This window comes from Bubalus kerabau, chromosome 3 (genome assembly GCF_029407905.1).
Source record: "Bubalus kerabau isolate K-KA32 ecotype Philippines breed swamp buffalo chromosome 3, PCC_UOA_SB_1v2, whole genome shotgun sequence".
Lineage (NCBI taxonomy): Eukaryota > Metazoa > Chordata > Mammalia > Artiodactyla > Bovidae > Bubalus > Bubalus kerabau.
Genome location: NC_073626.1, coordinates 12,241,318 through 12,257,316, shown reverse-complemented (window position 1 = coordinate 12,257,316; position 15,999 = coordinate 12,241,318). Strand labels below are relative to the sequence as shown.

The 15,999-nt window shown below is 43.7% G+C and overlaps 1 long non-coding RNA gene across 1 annotated transcript in view; it reads left to right on the top strand.

Moving 5' to 3' along the window:
• The first annotated feature begins 12 nt into the window (after window positions 1-12).
• Window positions 13-15,999, top strand: part of LOC129645473 (uncharacterized) — a 32,340-nt gene continuing 16,353 nt past the window's right edge. The window contains exons 1-2 of the long non-coding RNA XR_008711365.1: window positions 13-151; window positions 3,796-4,058. This is a non-coding gene — a long non-coding RNA (uncharacterized LOC129645473). The remainder of the gene's footprint in view (window positions 152-3,795; window positions 4,059-15,999) is intronic.

Genomic DNA, 15,999 nt, shown 5'->3' with positions numbered 1-15,999 from the left:
CCACATCACGCGGACCTGGGACCTGCGCGGCGATGGGACCTTTGTAACCGGAAACTGCAAGATCGGAGGCGTTTAAGGCACACCTGGGATGCCCTCTCTCCAGAGAGGAGTGAGGGGGAGCTCCCGCTGCCCCGCCAATTTCGTTTGTAAGGTATCCTAGGCGCTGGCATCCTTCGGGGACGTCTTATTTTTTCCAAGGCACCTTGGGACACGCCCCTACCCCTGCTGCCGCAGCCGGGCGCTCAAGCTGTTGGTTTTGGGGTTACAGACCCCGAGGGGAGGGTAGGAGGCGGCTGCAGGAAGGCGGCGTAGGAGTCCAGTCCGCCGAAGCCCTGGAGGACAGGTGGGAGGTGGAGGCTGCCCGGATGGCCCCAGAGCAGTGTCGCGCGGGGCGACCTCGGAGAGGACGGTGACGCAAACCGAAACCCACACAGTGAAGAAAACCAGACTTTTAGGATCACAAACAGCTCAGCAGCCGCGAAATGGGTCATGCAAATCTTTTTTATGGAAGAGGCATTTTTATGAACTGTTGCCTTGTAAGGAAAGAGGGTGGATGAATGTACCTATTTCTCTCAAAGAATTAACATGGTGTCATCCCAAAACGGCAGACCAGGCGGACTGCCCAAATGAGCAACAAGTTCTTTCCTGAATTTTTTTTTCTTTTTATCCTATTTCCAATTAATTTTAATTTTCTAGAATAAATTTTGAAAAGCTAAATTAAATAAATTTTTAAAAGCTGAAAGAGATCTAGACATTGCTTACTGGTCCCTTATTTCACAGGCTGCAAACCTTTGCTCAGAGAGGTTGTGACTTAGATGGGGAGTGTGTGTGTGTGTGTGTGTGTGTGTGTGTGTTGGAGTGGGGTGGTGGTGGGGGAGTAGTTAATGAGGGATCTCTGAAGAGGAACCAGGTGGCCGTATTCAGTCCCATGTATCCACAATACCGGGAAAATACTAGTATAGATTCTTGGAAATGTAGTAAAATTCTGGATTCTGCTAAGGAAATTAATGGTCAGCTTTGTTATAGGAAACTGATTATTTTTATAGCATTTGAACTCCTTTCTCTCGTTGGCTGTGATGCCTGTCAGTTTTCCTTTGACTAAAACTGAAGAAGAAAGATGAGATGAAACTCGAGCCAAGGCTTTATGATTATTGAGCAACAAACATTAAAAATTTGTGAATGAACAGTTGAAATAAGGCTAATATGGTGTTTTAGGAACATCTCCTAAGTATTAACTCATGGGTGCAGTAAGTCACATGAAACGTTCCAACTGCGAACTGGAAAATCCTCAACCAGAAGAACTCAACAAAGGGGATGCCTATAAAATGTTCTGGAGAAAGTTTAAGGAAAGTTTGCAGGATGAACCTTGCAATGTAGTGAAATTCTACAGATGTTTTCTCTTTTTTTCCTTTGAAGGCAAGCTGTGAACAGATGTTTGCTAGGATATCAGTGTGAAGAAATGATACTCAAATGTGTTGTGCAGGTACCTTTTGAGACTTCCTACGATTTACAGTCCAAATGTGTGAAAAATGCCCCTTTTAAAGGTATATGCTGGAGCCTGCTCGTAGTGTCTCATGAGAGCCAATTCTCAGGACTGTTTGAACTTAGTTGTTCAACACGGCCATTGCTAAAACTTACATTATATAAACTCACAATTAGTTATATTAAAAACAAAGGTAATAAGTACAACTCATCAGTTCCCAATTATTTACAACTTACTGCGTTTCTGAGTTTATTTACGTCTCTTAAATCATGATGTGCCACTCTGCGTCTCTTCCCAACTCCGCCTTCAGTGATACCACGTTGATGGTTTAAAATCAGCCAGGGTAGGACTAGATCTACTATGTGCTGTGCTTAGTTGCTTAGTCGCGTCCGACTCTGCAACACCGTGGACTGTGGGCCACCAGGCTCCTCTGCCCGTGGGGATTCTCCAGACAAGAATACTGGAGTGGGTTGCCATGTGCTCCTCCAGGGAATTTTCCCGACCCAGGGATTGAACCCAGGTCTCCTGCATTGCAGGCAGATTCTTTACTGTCTGAACCACCAGGGAAACCCAGGTACACCATGGAAACTGATAAATGCTACAAATCAAGGCTTTCTCCTCACCACCCCCACCCCACCTCCATGGCCCCCGAGGGACACACCACTGCCTGTTTGTTTTCCAGAATGCCGAGGAATGACTCTGTCCTGTTCACTCTCCTCTGACCCCTCTCTGCAGTGAAGCAGGCTCTGTCACCGCCAGCCTGAGCCACAGAATGTGGGCTGGTATCATTTCCATGTCTCCCTTCACTGGAGCTGGAGCCCTCTGCTAAGGCTCCAGGCTCTGTGTCCTTAACTATCCTGCTCTGACCTTTTTCCACTTTGAAGGCTGCTAGAGCAAAAAAGGTATGCACATGACAACACCCTTATGGCAGAAAGTGAAGAGGAACTAAAAAGCCTCTTGATGAAAGTGAAAGAGGAGAGTGAAAAAGTTGGCTTAAAGCTCAACATTCAGAAAATGAAGATCATGGCATCTGGTCCCATCACTTCATGGGAAATAGATGGGGAAACAGTGGAAACAGCGTCAGGCTTTATTTTTTGGGGCTCCAAAATCACTGCAGATGGTGACTGCGGCCATGAAATTAAAAGACACTTACTCCTTGGAAGGAAAGTTATGACCAACCTAGATAGCATATTGAAAAGCAGAGATATTGCTTTGCCAACAAAGGTCCGTCTAGTCAGGGCTATGGTTTTTCCAGTGGTCATGTATGGATGTGAGAGTTGGACTGTGAAGAAAGCTGAGCACCAAGGAATTGATGCTTTTGAAGTGTGGTGTTGGAGAAGACTCTTGAGAGTCTGTTGGACTGCAAGGAGATCCAACCAGTCCATTCTAAAGGAGATCAGTCCTGGGTGTTCTTTGGAAGGAAAGATGCTGAAGCTGAAACTCCAGTACTTTGGCCACCTCATGTGAAGAGTTGACTCATTGGAAAAGACTCTGATGCTGGGAGGGATTGGGGGCAGGAGGAGAAGGGGACGACAGAGGATGAGATGGCTGAATGGCATCACCGACTCGATGGACATGAGTTTGGGTAAACTCTGGGAGTTGGTGATGGACAGGGAAGCCTGGTGTGCTGCAATTCATGGGGTCGCAAAGAGTCGGACACGACTGAGCGACTGAACTGAACTGAGAGCAAAAAAATCCTTCAAGTCTCACCAAAGCAGAGCTATCACTTGCTCACTGTAAAGTTGGATGTACTGTGTGTGCTTAGTTGCTCGTGTCCGACTCTGTGACCCCATGGACTTAATAGCCCACCAGGCTCCTCTATCTGTGGGGACTCCCCAGGCAAGAATACTGGGCGGTGGGTTGCCATGCCCTCCTCCAGGGAATCTTCCCAACCCAGGTGTCAAACCTGGGTTTCCTGCGCTGCAGGCGGATTCTTTACTGTCTGAGCCAATGGAGAAGCCCAATTTTTCTCATCAGTTATGAGTAATCTCTGGAAGGTCAAGTCTTTACTTCCATTCGGAATCTATGTAATCCTGAGTTTTGTCTTGTTTTTTTTTTTTTTTTCTGGAGTGATGGGGGTATCATAAGAATTGGTGCCTCTTAAAGTTTATGGTGCAGGCCCTGTTAAAATGCAGATTATTGATTCAGTAGGTTTTGGGATGCAGCCTCAAATCCCAGATTTCTGAAAAGCTCCCGGTGGTTCTGTCAGTGTTGTCAGAAGATCACACTTGGAGTTGGAAAGGTATAGAACACATCAGAATATCAAATCATTTCTTCATTATTTTTGGTTATCTTTTTGTTTGTTTGTTTAGCTGTGCTGCCCAACATCTGGGATCCTGCTTCCTTGATCAGAGATCGAACTCGTCCTGCCTGCAGTGGAAGTGGAAGTGCAGAGTCCTAACCACTGGACCGCCAGGGAATCCCCCCATATCGTTACTTCAAAAGACAGAAAGGAGAAAGGAAAAATGGCAAGAAGGAGAAAGGACCGAGCAGGAAAATGACAGTGAAGAATAAGATGAAGTTCGTTAGACAATCAAGTACAGAGAAAAAGAAACCCTGGCCTCATTTTATCAAGGTATTCGCCCTCCAGGAAGGAAATTCATTCCATCAAATCACAACTAGGAGCCTGAGTGCTATACCAGCTTCTTCTCGTCCTTTTCCCTGGTAGAGAATGCATCCTTGTGGGTTAGTGGGTCAGAGTGAAGAAGAAAAGAAAATCCTTACTTGCCATCACCCAAGCTGTGGAGTTAGTTTTCCTCCTCTGTTCTGAAAGTTATACTTCCAAGAATGATGGGAAAACTAGAGAGCAGCCCTGGGAACATTCATATATCAGGGTGGGGCATTAGATTTCACATTGAAAACTCACCCAGTTTAGTTCAGACCCTAAGATTTTCTAGGCAGTGGGACATTAGAGAAATCAATTCTGATTCCAACCACCAAATCCACAGAGTTTACCAGCATTCTTCCTATGCATAGAAAAATTATGTGCTGACTTTCATTCCCAAACATGTCCCAACTGACTGATTATTTCAGGAATAGCTGACATTTTTCTAGTGCTTGCTAAGGATTAGGTAAATGAGAGAAGCTGATGACTGTGTTGGTATTTCTATTTTATCAGTCAGTTGGCTTAAAGCAAGGATGGGGAAAACTATGGCCCACTGCCTGTCTTTATCTGACACATGAGCTAAGAATAGATTTTAAATGGCTGAAAAAATAGAGGGAAAAAGAACATTAATTAGTGATTCATGAAGATTACATGGCGTCCAAGTTCCAGTGTCCATAAATAAAGTTTTATTGGAACACAGACACTCCCATTCGTTCACATGCTGTCTCTGGCTGCTTTTCTGCCACGGAGTTGAATAGTTGTGACAGAGACCATATGGCTTACAGAGGGGAGGATATTTATTATCTGGCCTTTTATGGGAGATGTTTGCTGATCTCTGATTTAAAATGATAAAGTAATTCCCACAAGAGTATGAAATGATTCTGTGAGACCCTAATGGCCTGAAAGAGTTTGTACCACTTCCAGGAAGGCACAAAATTCCCAGGAAATAGCTTCTATACGAGAGGGATTTATCTCATTAACTAACAACTCCCAGGCGCATGAAACATTTTGTTAAGTGGCTTCATTCAACTGCTAAAACCCTCCTCTGCCACATGGAGAGCCCCGTTCAACAGGACAGCTATAGAGTAGGGAACAAAACTCCCCCGTAAGGCTCAGCTCTTTTGCATCCTGAGACGGAACACAGGGGGTCTTGCAGCTTCTGGAAAAAGGAAAAGAGAGCTCCAGATTGTAAGAAACAAGAGTGGTATTTCGAGTGTCATCTTGAATTTAAAGACCTAATTTTAAAACCCGGTATTGTTCTGGTTCTTCATGTCCTTTTGTCAGACGCTTCAACACAAACACTGTATTTCTGGAGAACAGTCCTCCCCTTCATGCACACGTTGTGTCGCTCAGATGTGAAGTTTCTATCTGCGGAATCCGCTGGGGCAGGTTGCCTCAGTAACAGAACCGAGAGCATTTAGAGACCTCACAAATTGGTCTGTGAGCGGTCATGCGATGAAGGGAACGACTATGAGTCAAGGCAAGTTGTACCAGCGCGTTGTTAAGAAATAGACAACATATTTGCATAACTGAGATTTGTGACATCCATGTGCGAAAACTTGCCATGACACCAGTGATGAATTAATGGAATGGCCTAAAATGCAGAGTGCAAGCATATTTTACACCTCCCTCTAAGGGACTTGACAGGACAGATTCTGGCAAAGAACTCTCAGAAATAAATGAATAAGCCCACAGACAGGGGAACAATTGTTTGCCGAACTTTGGCATTAAGCCACCGATCCCGATGTTGGTTCATTCAACACAAACTGGGTAAAAATACAGAGAAAACACCCTTCTCAGAGGAACAGCTCCAAGGACGACAGCGTCACTGGAAATGTAGCCGTAATAATCTCACAGAATTATAAGCCTTCTATTGTACATCTATCCTGAAGAACCAGTTCTGAGCCACCTTTAGGTCATATGTGGGTCTAAGACGATGCTGAGGGCTGAACAGGGATGTGTAAGAGGAAAGCCAGTCCTTGCTGAATGGCAGTTGGAAAGGCAAGCTTGCTTTTCAGAAAGCTGTAACAGCTCTTAAGGTTACACATGGTAATTTTCACACACTGATATTCTCACAATTAAAGAGAAGTAATATTTAAATGATTTTCACTGCTTCCAATTTTGGCAGTACGTGGGCACAGAGCTCGGAGACTTTTCGAATGAGTGGTGTGATTTTTCTGCGCTGGCCTTGAACATATTGTTGGACGCTCCAGGGGAGTTTGGCTGCTTGCAAGAACTGAAAGACTGGGGGAGAACAAAGCTCTCTCAGAGACTTGAATTTTTTCTCCACTGGAATGTGGTGGAAAGAATGCTGGGCCAGCTGGCTTGGTAGTGGACTGGCCTCCAGGAAGTTGCTTAACCTCTGGGGGCCAGCTCCTTGCTCTTCTAGTAGAAGGACTTGACTGGGAATATGCTGAATACTTAATAACCCCCAGAACACCAATTCTCAAAGTGAGGTACTGCCATGTCCGTTTCAAAATACCCTCTGTGGTATGTCATAAATGCAGATTCCCAGCAACTGGAAGAGATATGTTGGATCAGAATCTCCGATATGGATGCTCCAGAGTCTGCATTTTTAAGAAGCATTTGGAATTATTTGTGTGCATAGGAAAGCAAAGAGAAGAAGAGTCTGGGCTCAGAGAATGCCAACCAATTATACCACCTTCCTAAGTCTCAGTTTACTCATCTTAAAAAATAGTAGATAGCAATAATATCAATGTCTACCTCCTAAAGTTATCAGGAGGATTAAATGTATATACACATATATATTTAATGACTAAATATATACAGGCATGGCAAATGCTTTACTTATCCACAGTAATTATAAATTTCATGGCAGCTAAGATTATTTAGACTACACTTTGACATTTAGAGTTGACCTATTTTTTATTGTAAAGCAGATATAATTCTAAATTCTGGCCGAAAGCCCACAACTTTATCAGATTAACATCACTGCAAGTGAAGAAAATTCTTGTTGGATAATCTAGCTTTTGAACAAGATTTTTCTTTTTGTGTTTTAGCCACAAGCTTACTTCCGTCTCCTTTCTAGACCCAAAAGGACAATTCAACTGCCCTCTAGCCCTCATGTAGCAGGCCTCAAAGCTCTTGGGGGGGAAAAAAAGAGTGCAAGTATCACTTGTCATTTACCACCAACCGAAAGCAAGCATTGCCCTTTTCACAGTGTATGCTGCCAATTTTCTTTCTTCTGGAGAAACCCCCTTCTGAGCGGGTGGGGGTCACACAAGCGGCATGACTCCCTGCTTCCCTCCGTCTTGCCTTTGATCAGGCTCTACAATTAGAGCAGCTCCAGCGAGCTGCCTGCTCCTCGCTCTCCGTATAAGCTGCGGTGAGGGCTTGATAGTCAGAATTACTTGGAAGAAAATTATAGCTCTTCTCCCCTTGGAAAGTCTGTTGAGTCTCTCCAGGAGATCCATCACAGGGAGGCTGCTACAGATTTCTCTCTCTGTGTGAAGACTGAAATTCAGGTAAAACAGCTTTGTTGGGAGTTAGGGATGGGGGAAGGAGGCAGAGATAATGACAGAAAGAGAAAAAGAGAGGGAGAGAGAAGGAGACTGTTTATACAGGGGAAAGGTCAGGACGACTTTCCCAAATAAAGAAGTGTGTGTGTCTTGAGTATGCTCTGGACCAGCCTCCACTGAGAAAGAGGGACGTGCGTGCTGAAGTGTCTAACTCCTTGTGACCCTATGGACTGTAGCCCGCCATGCCCTCCTCCAGGGGATCTTCCTGACCCAGGGATCGAACCTGGGTCTCTTATGTCTCCTGCATTGGCAGGCAGGTTCTTTACCACTAGAACCACCTGAGAAGCCCTTTGAAAAAGAGGAACTCAGTTCTTCGCCTGTCTGGGCTGCATCCACACACCAGGTGGCACCAGTGTCCTTGCTTGGAGAAATGGCTCTTTTATTTAATTCCCTAAACATGGATTGGGCACTTACTAAGTGTCAGGTGCTCTGCTGAGCCCATAGTTGGTCTATGATAATGTCTGCGTTAACCCTACATTTCAGTAATGGGTCAGTGGGTGACATTCTTTTAGGGACAGTCATTAAGAGTCCAAGGATCAGGCAGAGACTGTGGACCTAGAATGAAAAAAATGTTAATCATTCTTAAAAACAAAAAGATCTGTGTTCAACAGGGCAGCTCAGGTCTTTCCTGGTGGTCCAGTGGTTAAGATTCAGTGCTCCCAATGCAGGGGGCCTGGGTTCCATCCCTGGTCAGGGAACTAGATCCCACGTGCCGAAATAAAGATATAAAGATGGAAGATCCTGAGTGCTGTAACTAAGACCCAGCACAGCCAAGTAAAATAAATAAATATATATATATATATATATTTTTTTTAAGAATGCCAGTTCAAGAGCTAATGCAAAACTCCAGCTCAGTTTTGTGAATGGTCCTGAGTGCAGCTGATGGTCAGTTTTTGTACATGGTTCGGTACTAGCCATCAGACTCTCTGATGCTAAGATTAAGTAACTGTGAGGGTCGAAAAAAGCCTGAGTGTTCAATTCTCAATGGAGGGTACGTCAGTCAGCTATGGGATGAATTGCAGCCCCTCTCCTTTCAGATGCTCTTCTTACTAATTCTTTCTTGGCGAAGTGTCTCAGACCTAATCTGCTCATTTTTCTCACGAATCCTTCATCACCTTCCTGGATTACTCCTCAGGCACCCCAGCTGACCCCATACCTGTAGGCTCCTCATATCTCTACATCTCCAGTTTTCCTGGTGTATTAAATTTTAATTTATGGCCAGGCATCATTTGTTACTTTCACCTAGGCAAGCCAGTTTTCTTATCATCTACACACACACACACACACGACACGCACATGTAGCTTTCCATTGTTCTACATGCTTGCTTATTTATTCACTCAACAAATGTTTATTGAGCTCCTTCTGTTCATTAGGCACGGTCCCAGGTGCTGTGGGTGCAGGAGAGACCAAAACAAAGTCCCTGCCTTCGGGGAGCTTAAAGTCAATCAGCAATGGGATAAACGATAGACTAGATGGATACTTTGGAAGGTGGTAAAAAGTGCTGTGCAGGAAAATAAAGCTCAGAAGAGGATAGAGAGTAACTGGAGGGTGCATAATTTTAGATTGGGGGGGTCAAGGGAGGTGGAGAGGAAATGACCCTTGTGGCTGGAGGGAGGTGGCAGCTTCTCAGAAGAGAGAACAGTGAGCAAGGATGCCCTGCTTCAGAGTATGCTGAGACTGTGCAAGGGAGAGCGTGGAGTCCAGTGTGGCTGCCTGGGAATTGGGAGAATATAGAGTCCAGGTCAGTGAGGCAGCTCGTATCAGCATCATGGTTTAAAGGACTGGAATGGGACCCCAGGAGAAGTAGTATCATCTTGTTCTTGATCTTGGAGAGGTCGTGTATTATTATACGTGCCACATAAGGTGTCTGCAGATCAGAAAGGGGCTTATTTGTCAACCTATGGGGCCATGTACAGTTATACCCAATTATCCTAAGTCCATGTAGCTTGCATGAATCCTACATGAAACTCTTCTTCCCTTAGCAGTTTTTCTAGCCCTCAGCAGAGGATCATAGTATATTTCATGACACCAATCCTCCATTTTTCTCCAAATGTGTTTTTACTTTTCAAACAGGTGGTGTTAGTAGTGATGGGGACCCCAAGATGATACCTAGACAGTGGTGTACCCCAGAAGCACTGTAAGAGGGAGCACGTTCTCTCCTGACAGGGTTTGTCACTAATGGCTCCATCAGTCTCTTTCAGTACATCCTCTGAAGAATTAAAAAAAGTAATTGAAGAACTGTCCACAGTGGGCAAGCCTACAACTTTCCTGCTGAGTTTATTCTTATTCCTCCTCCAGAGTGAATCCCAACTGACTATTAATTAGATTGCTATTTACCAGCTAAGTGCCGAAAGGATGACAGTGGTAGATATTCGCAGTGATGCTCACCTGCAGGGAGAATCTTACTTTCAAAGGACACCACACAATGTAGTAAATTGTGCTTTCAGTTGTTCAGAGCAGATATGTTATCCCTCCAAACTGCTAGAGGGAAATATTCAGCTAGTTATCTTCTTCTACATTTAGCTTCAGATGAATTCAGTTTCGCAACAATTTAAAAATTCTTTTATTTCCCATTCTATTAGGGAAAAGGCAAAGAATGTTCCAACGTTGGCACAGGAGGGAAAAAAAAAGAGAGACATCTTCCCTGTCCTCTTTCCTGCTGCTGCTGCTAAGTCCTTCAGTTGTGTCTGACTCCTAGCGACCCCATGGACTGCAGCCTACCAGGCTCCTCCGTCCATGGGATTTTCCAGGCAAGAGTACTGGAGTGGGTTGCCATTGCCTTCTCCCCGTCTTTCCTGAATCTGCCATATATTTTTAAAAAACAAAAATTCTCTCAATTGTATGATTATTATGTATCCTGACAGCTTCAAGAAATTTGGTAAAAGGATGCCTCCAAACTTCTTCCCTTTCCCCTGAGGTAACGTGATTCAGGTAGACTTGCAGACAAGATCAAATAATAAGGACCAGATGACCTTTCCACTAGAAACAATTAGAAGCAAAATATGTGAAACAATGACTTTTTAAAAATGACTTTATTTATTTTTGGCTGTGCTGGGTCTTCGTTGCCGCGCAGGCTCTTCTCTAGCTGCAGCTCACGGGCTTCTCATTGCCGCGGCTTCTCTTGTTGTGGAGCCTGGGCTCAGTAGTTGTGGTGGCCAGGCTCTACAGTGCCAGCTCAGTAATCGTGGTGCACTGGCTTAGTTGCCCCGCGGTGTGTGGGATCTTCCCGGACCAGGGATTGAACCTGTGCCTCCAGCATTGGTGGGGATTGAACCAATGAGCCACCACAGAAGCCCACAGTGACTTTTAAGACAGTGGACATCATGCAATAAAGGACAATGGTCCCTGAGAGATGGAAAGCAAATAGAGTGAGTACCTTATCTAACTGCCTTGATAAAGATTCCAGCTGATGGTACAGGGAAGGAGAACCCCAAACCGCCAATGGAGTCCTTGAATTGGGAAGAAGATGCTGGGAGTTCAGGAAGGGAAAAGGCGGCTAGAGTTTGCAGGGCAAAGTACTAAGAGGAGACAGAGAGAACTCTGGGGACTGCACAGGGTCTCCTTGAGTACTCAGCACAAGACTAGTCAACACAGGCAGGTGAGAAAACTACTCAAGACTGGGGAAAGAACCACCCAAAGGGATTAGAGGAAACGGTACCCAGAGCTCTCACAATGCCTGTTCTCACTAGTTGGACTAGAAAACCTCAGAACATATAGGTTAGAGTGCTCAGAGGGTACTAAGTACTTGTCCTTGGTAGGGGGGAAAACTAGCCCTTCACTAAGCATCACTATGGGCTTCTCTGGGGTTAAGAACCCACCTGCCAATGCAGGAGATGAGGGTTCTATCCCTGAGTCGGGAAGATCTCCTGGAGAAGGGAATGGCTACCCACTCCAGTATTCTTGCCTGGAGAATCCCATGGACAGAGGAGCCTGTCAGGCTACAGTCTATGGATTTACAAGAGTCAGATATAACTCAGCGACTAAACAACAGCAGCAACAAAGCATCTCTACAGTCCCACCTAACAAATCATAAAAGTAATATTTGAAACTGCATCCAAGTAATGGAACGTCACCCAATTATAGAAACACAGAACTCTTCTGGAGCCGGCGAGATAAAACTGATGATGTTAGAAATCTAATTTAAAAAATGGACCAGGCGTGCAAGGAAACAAGAAGATACGATCCACAATTAGGTGAAAAATAAGTTAACTAAAACAGACCCCAAACTCACACAGATGTTGGAATTAGCAGACAAGGGCTTTAAAACTTATTATTGCTATATTCTATATGTTCAAACAGCTAGAGGAAAGTTTAAGCAGGTGAAGATGAGAGAGAACATGAGTTTGAGCAGACTCTGGGGCATAGTGAAGGACAGGGAAGCCTGCCGTGCTGCGGTTCATAGGGTTGCAAAGAGTCCAACACGACTTCGTGACTGAGCAAACAGCGAAGATTAGAGATAGAAAAGATAGTTAAAGGACTCAAACTGAAATTTTGGAAATGAAATTTTTAATGTCTGAGATTAAAAAAAAAATACTCTGAATGGGATTAATGAGTCTTAATCCATTCAGGATCCTATTAAAAAGTACCATAGACTGCGTGACTTATAAACAAGGTCCTAGTGTATAGCATAGGGAACTATATTCAATATCCTATAATAAACCATAATGGAAAAGAATATGATAATCAATGTATACATATACATACATACATATATATGTATAACTGAGTCACTTTGCTGTGCTCAGTAATTAACACATTTATTTTTTTTATTTTTTATTTTTATTTTTTAGATCTTCAAGCACTTCTTTTAATGTTTTTTTTTTTAATTTTTAAACTGTACAATATTGTATTGGTTTTGCCATATATCAAAATGAATCCACCACAGGTATACATGTGTTCCCCATCCTGAACCCTCCTCCCTCGTCCCTCCCCATACCATCCCTCTGGGTCATCCCAGTGCACCAGCCCCAAGCATCCAGTATCGTAACACAACATTTAAATTCAGCTATACTTCAGTAAAAAATAAAAAAAAATCAATCACTTAAAAAAAGGGAGCTCACCTGATTTGGCCAGGTCCACCCATGTGGAACCTTAAATTCATCTGCAACCATGAGTGGGATGCCCCATCATATTCACAGGGTCCACCCGTATTCAAGGAGAGGGGGTCATTCAGGGGGTACACACTAGGGTCGTGGGATATTAGGAGCCAGTTTAGAGTTCTGCCTGCCCCAGGGAGATAGGAAGAAATGAGTGCAGAAAATGAACGTTACTTATTAATTATTTGCTATTCATAATCTCTCCTAAAAGAGATTCATAATCTCTTCTAAAAGAGAGTCTTTTCTTAAAAGAGATTAAATACTGCTCCTGAATGCAAACAATTAGCTTTGATTGGCTTTGTGTTATTTTTTCCCCCTCAAGATCATTCATAACCTTCTGAATAACCTTAAGAATAATTACAGTAATGATATCAGCTACTGTTGCTTGAATGCCTAATATGTGCCTGGCATTTTGCACAGCATTTTACATATAATATTACATTCAAGCTTCACAACAAATCTATGAGGTGGGTATTATTATACCTGCCTTGTAGATGATAAGAAGATCCTGAGGTTTAGAAATCTTAAGTAACTTGCCTCAAGGAACAAAAAGGAGTCAAGATTCAGACCCAGAGCTGTCTGATGCTAAATCCAGTGCTACAGAGAAAAAATGGGAATGCAAATAACAGGGAAAACTGCATTTCCACTGCTGGTTCTTCTTTTTGAACAGTCAGCTATTTCTCATTGAATTTTTCCATTAATGATAAATGTAGCCATCTCTAGTTTTTGGGAAATGTTTTATCTGTTGGAAAGAGTAATCTATCTATCTATATAAAGTAAAGTAAAGTAGAGTAAAGTAAAGTCACTCAGTCATGTCCGACTCTTTGCGACCCCATGGACTGTAGCCCACCAGGCTCCTCTGTCCATGGGATTTTCCAGGCAAGAGTACTGGAGTGGGTTGCCATTTCCTTCTCCAGGGGATCTTCCTGACCCAGGGATTGAACCTGGGTCTCCAGCATTGCAGACCCATCTGAGCCATATATATATAAGTCACATATATATATATATATATATATATATATATATATATAAGCCTTGCTAAAATATTTTCTGTCAATTAGAAATGTCATTCCCCTTATCCACCTTTCCTCTACTTCATAAAACAAGGAGGTACAATTGTGAGTAGCTGAATTGTGTCTCACGGGTAAGTTTCCGATTTGGAGAGTGAAAATGCATCTGGAAACATGAAACCATGTGTACAGGGGACATGTCCCTATAATGCAATTATTATACGTAACTTCGTATGTATGTGTTGGTAGTACTTCTATTATTTTTATACATTTGAAAAAATTTACAGCCTGAACATTTAGATCCCCTGGGAAAACTAGCTTCCACTGGATTGAATATTACTCTCTAAAATGGGGGTCCTCAACCAATTGTTCTTTGAGACCAAATAGCTAATCAATCTGGTGGTTGCCTCCTTGGACAGTGTCTCCGAGGGGACAGAAACATCTCCTGGGCGAAAGGAAAGTAGATGGATGAAGAAATTGCCCTTAAAGAAAAAAAAATGCAGATGGAGTCAACATAGAAGTTTTCATCAAGAAAATTCTCTTATGCCTTTTGTCTCTAGTTTCACTTGGAGAGGAGTGAATACCATGATCTCCAGGGGAAAATCTGTGGACCTCTGTTTAAACAGCAGCATCTTCAAACGGGCAGGGCTAAGTAATTAATATCTCCACCAGGGGGCAATAAAACCACAGTGATGCTGAAATAGCAATCAGCTTGCCTTTATTGTATCCAAATCATCTACAGGGATAATCTCAGGTGAATGGATTTTGTGCTACTCATGGTCAACGATGGAATTTAAGAACAAATACACTAATTACCGCTTTAAAGTAATAATAGCCTACGCAGCTGGGCAGTACAGTTGGGCAGGCTCTGTGGGGGAAACTTTTATTCCCCCAGGCTACCTTCCCCCATAGAAAGAAATCATAGCCTTAAAAGGGATGTTGACAGAATCATGGGGTGGAGGTGGGTATAGACAGGAATGGGGAAGCTTCCAGGTAAGGACAATGACGCCCAGCAACAGGAAAAGTGGCGCTTCCAGCATCCTCCTCCTAGAAACAGGGTCAGAGCCCAGAGATTTTGAATTGCACCTGCTAGGAACCCCACAAGACTATGCTGCCTTCTCAGTGAAGAACTGGGCATCCCTCGTCTTTGTGCGCCCTCAGTATTTGACATGCGCTTAGCGAGTTCTTAACACGGGCAAGGCACCGAGGTGTACTGGAGGGAGGAACAATAATAATAACAATAACAACAATAAGGACACGACCCCTGCCCCCAGGAACTCAGGGTCTGGTAGGGATGCTGATAATGAGTTAATGATCAGATAAGCATCTAATCACAAACTGTATTTAATGATATACTTATTTGTTTGCTTTTGGTTGTGCTGGGTCCTTGTTGCTGTGCGGGCCTTTCTCTAGTTGGGTGAGTGGGGACTCCTCTCTAGTTGCAGTGAGCGGGCTTCTTATTGCAGTGGCTTGTCTTGTTGCAAAGCACTGGCTTTAGGGCGCGTGGGCTCAGGGCACGTAGGCTCGGGAGTTGCAGCTCCCCGGCTCTAGAGCACTGGGCTCAATGGTTGCGCACGGGCTTAGTTGCCCTTCTACACGTGGGATCTTCCTGGATCAGGGATCGAACTGTTTCCTGCATTGGTAGGACTGAGCCACCAGGGAAGCCCCAATGATCTAAAGGAAAGCACAAGTTTGTGTGAGATCATATAATGGGATGGGAGTGAGGGTTAGACACTTAACCTGAGGCTTAAGGGAAGAGACAAAGAAACAAACACCTGGAGAGTATTCCAGGCTGACACTGAGATATACCGGATTATAGAGAGAGAAGCTGGTGCCATTTAGTGCAAAGTGCCCTCTGGGCCAAGTCGAGGGTTTGGGATTTCATCCTAAGTGCAATAATAAATGTTGAAGGGTTTTGCAGAGAGGATTGTCATGAATCCAATTATATTTTCGAAAGATCAGTCTGGTTTCTATTTGGAGAAAAAAAATGGAAAGAACACAAGAGTAACAGCAGGGAGAATGATTAGGAGGTTGTTATAATCATCAGGTGATAAACAATGAATGTCTAGTGGTGAAGATGGAGAGAATTAAACAGATTCCCCATGTAGTTTGAGTGAGACTAGATCTGTCGTTGTCTTGTATGGAGAGTTAAGGGAGAACGAAGTATCGAGAATGACCCTCCCCAGATATTGGGCACAGGACAGGGAGGCTGGATGACATTAACTGGACTGGAGGCATTCAATTTTAGTCATGATAATGTAGGAG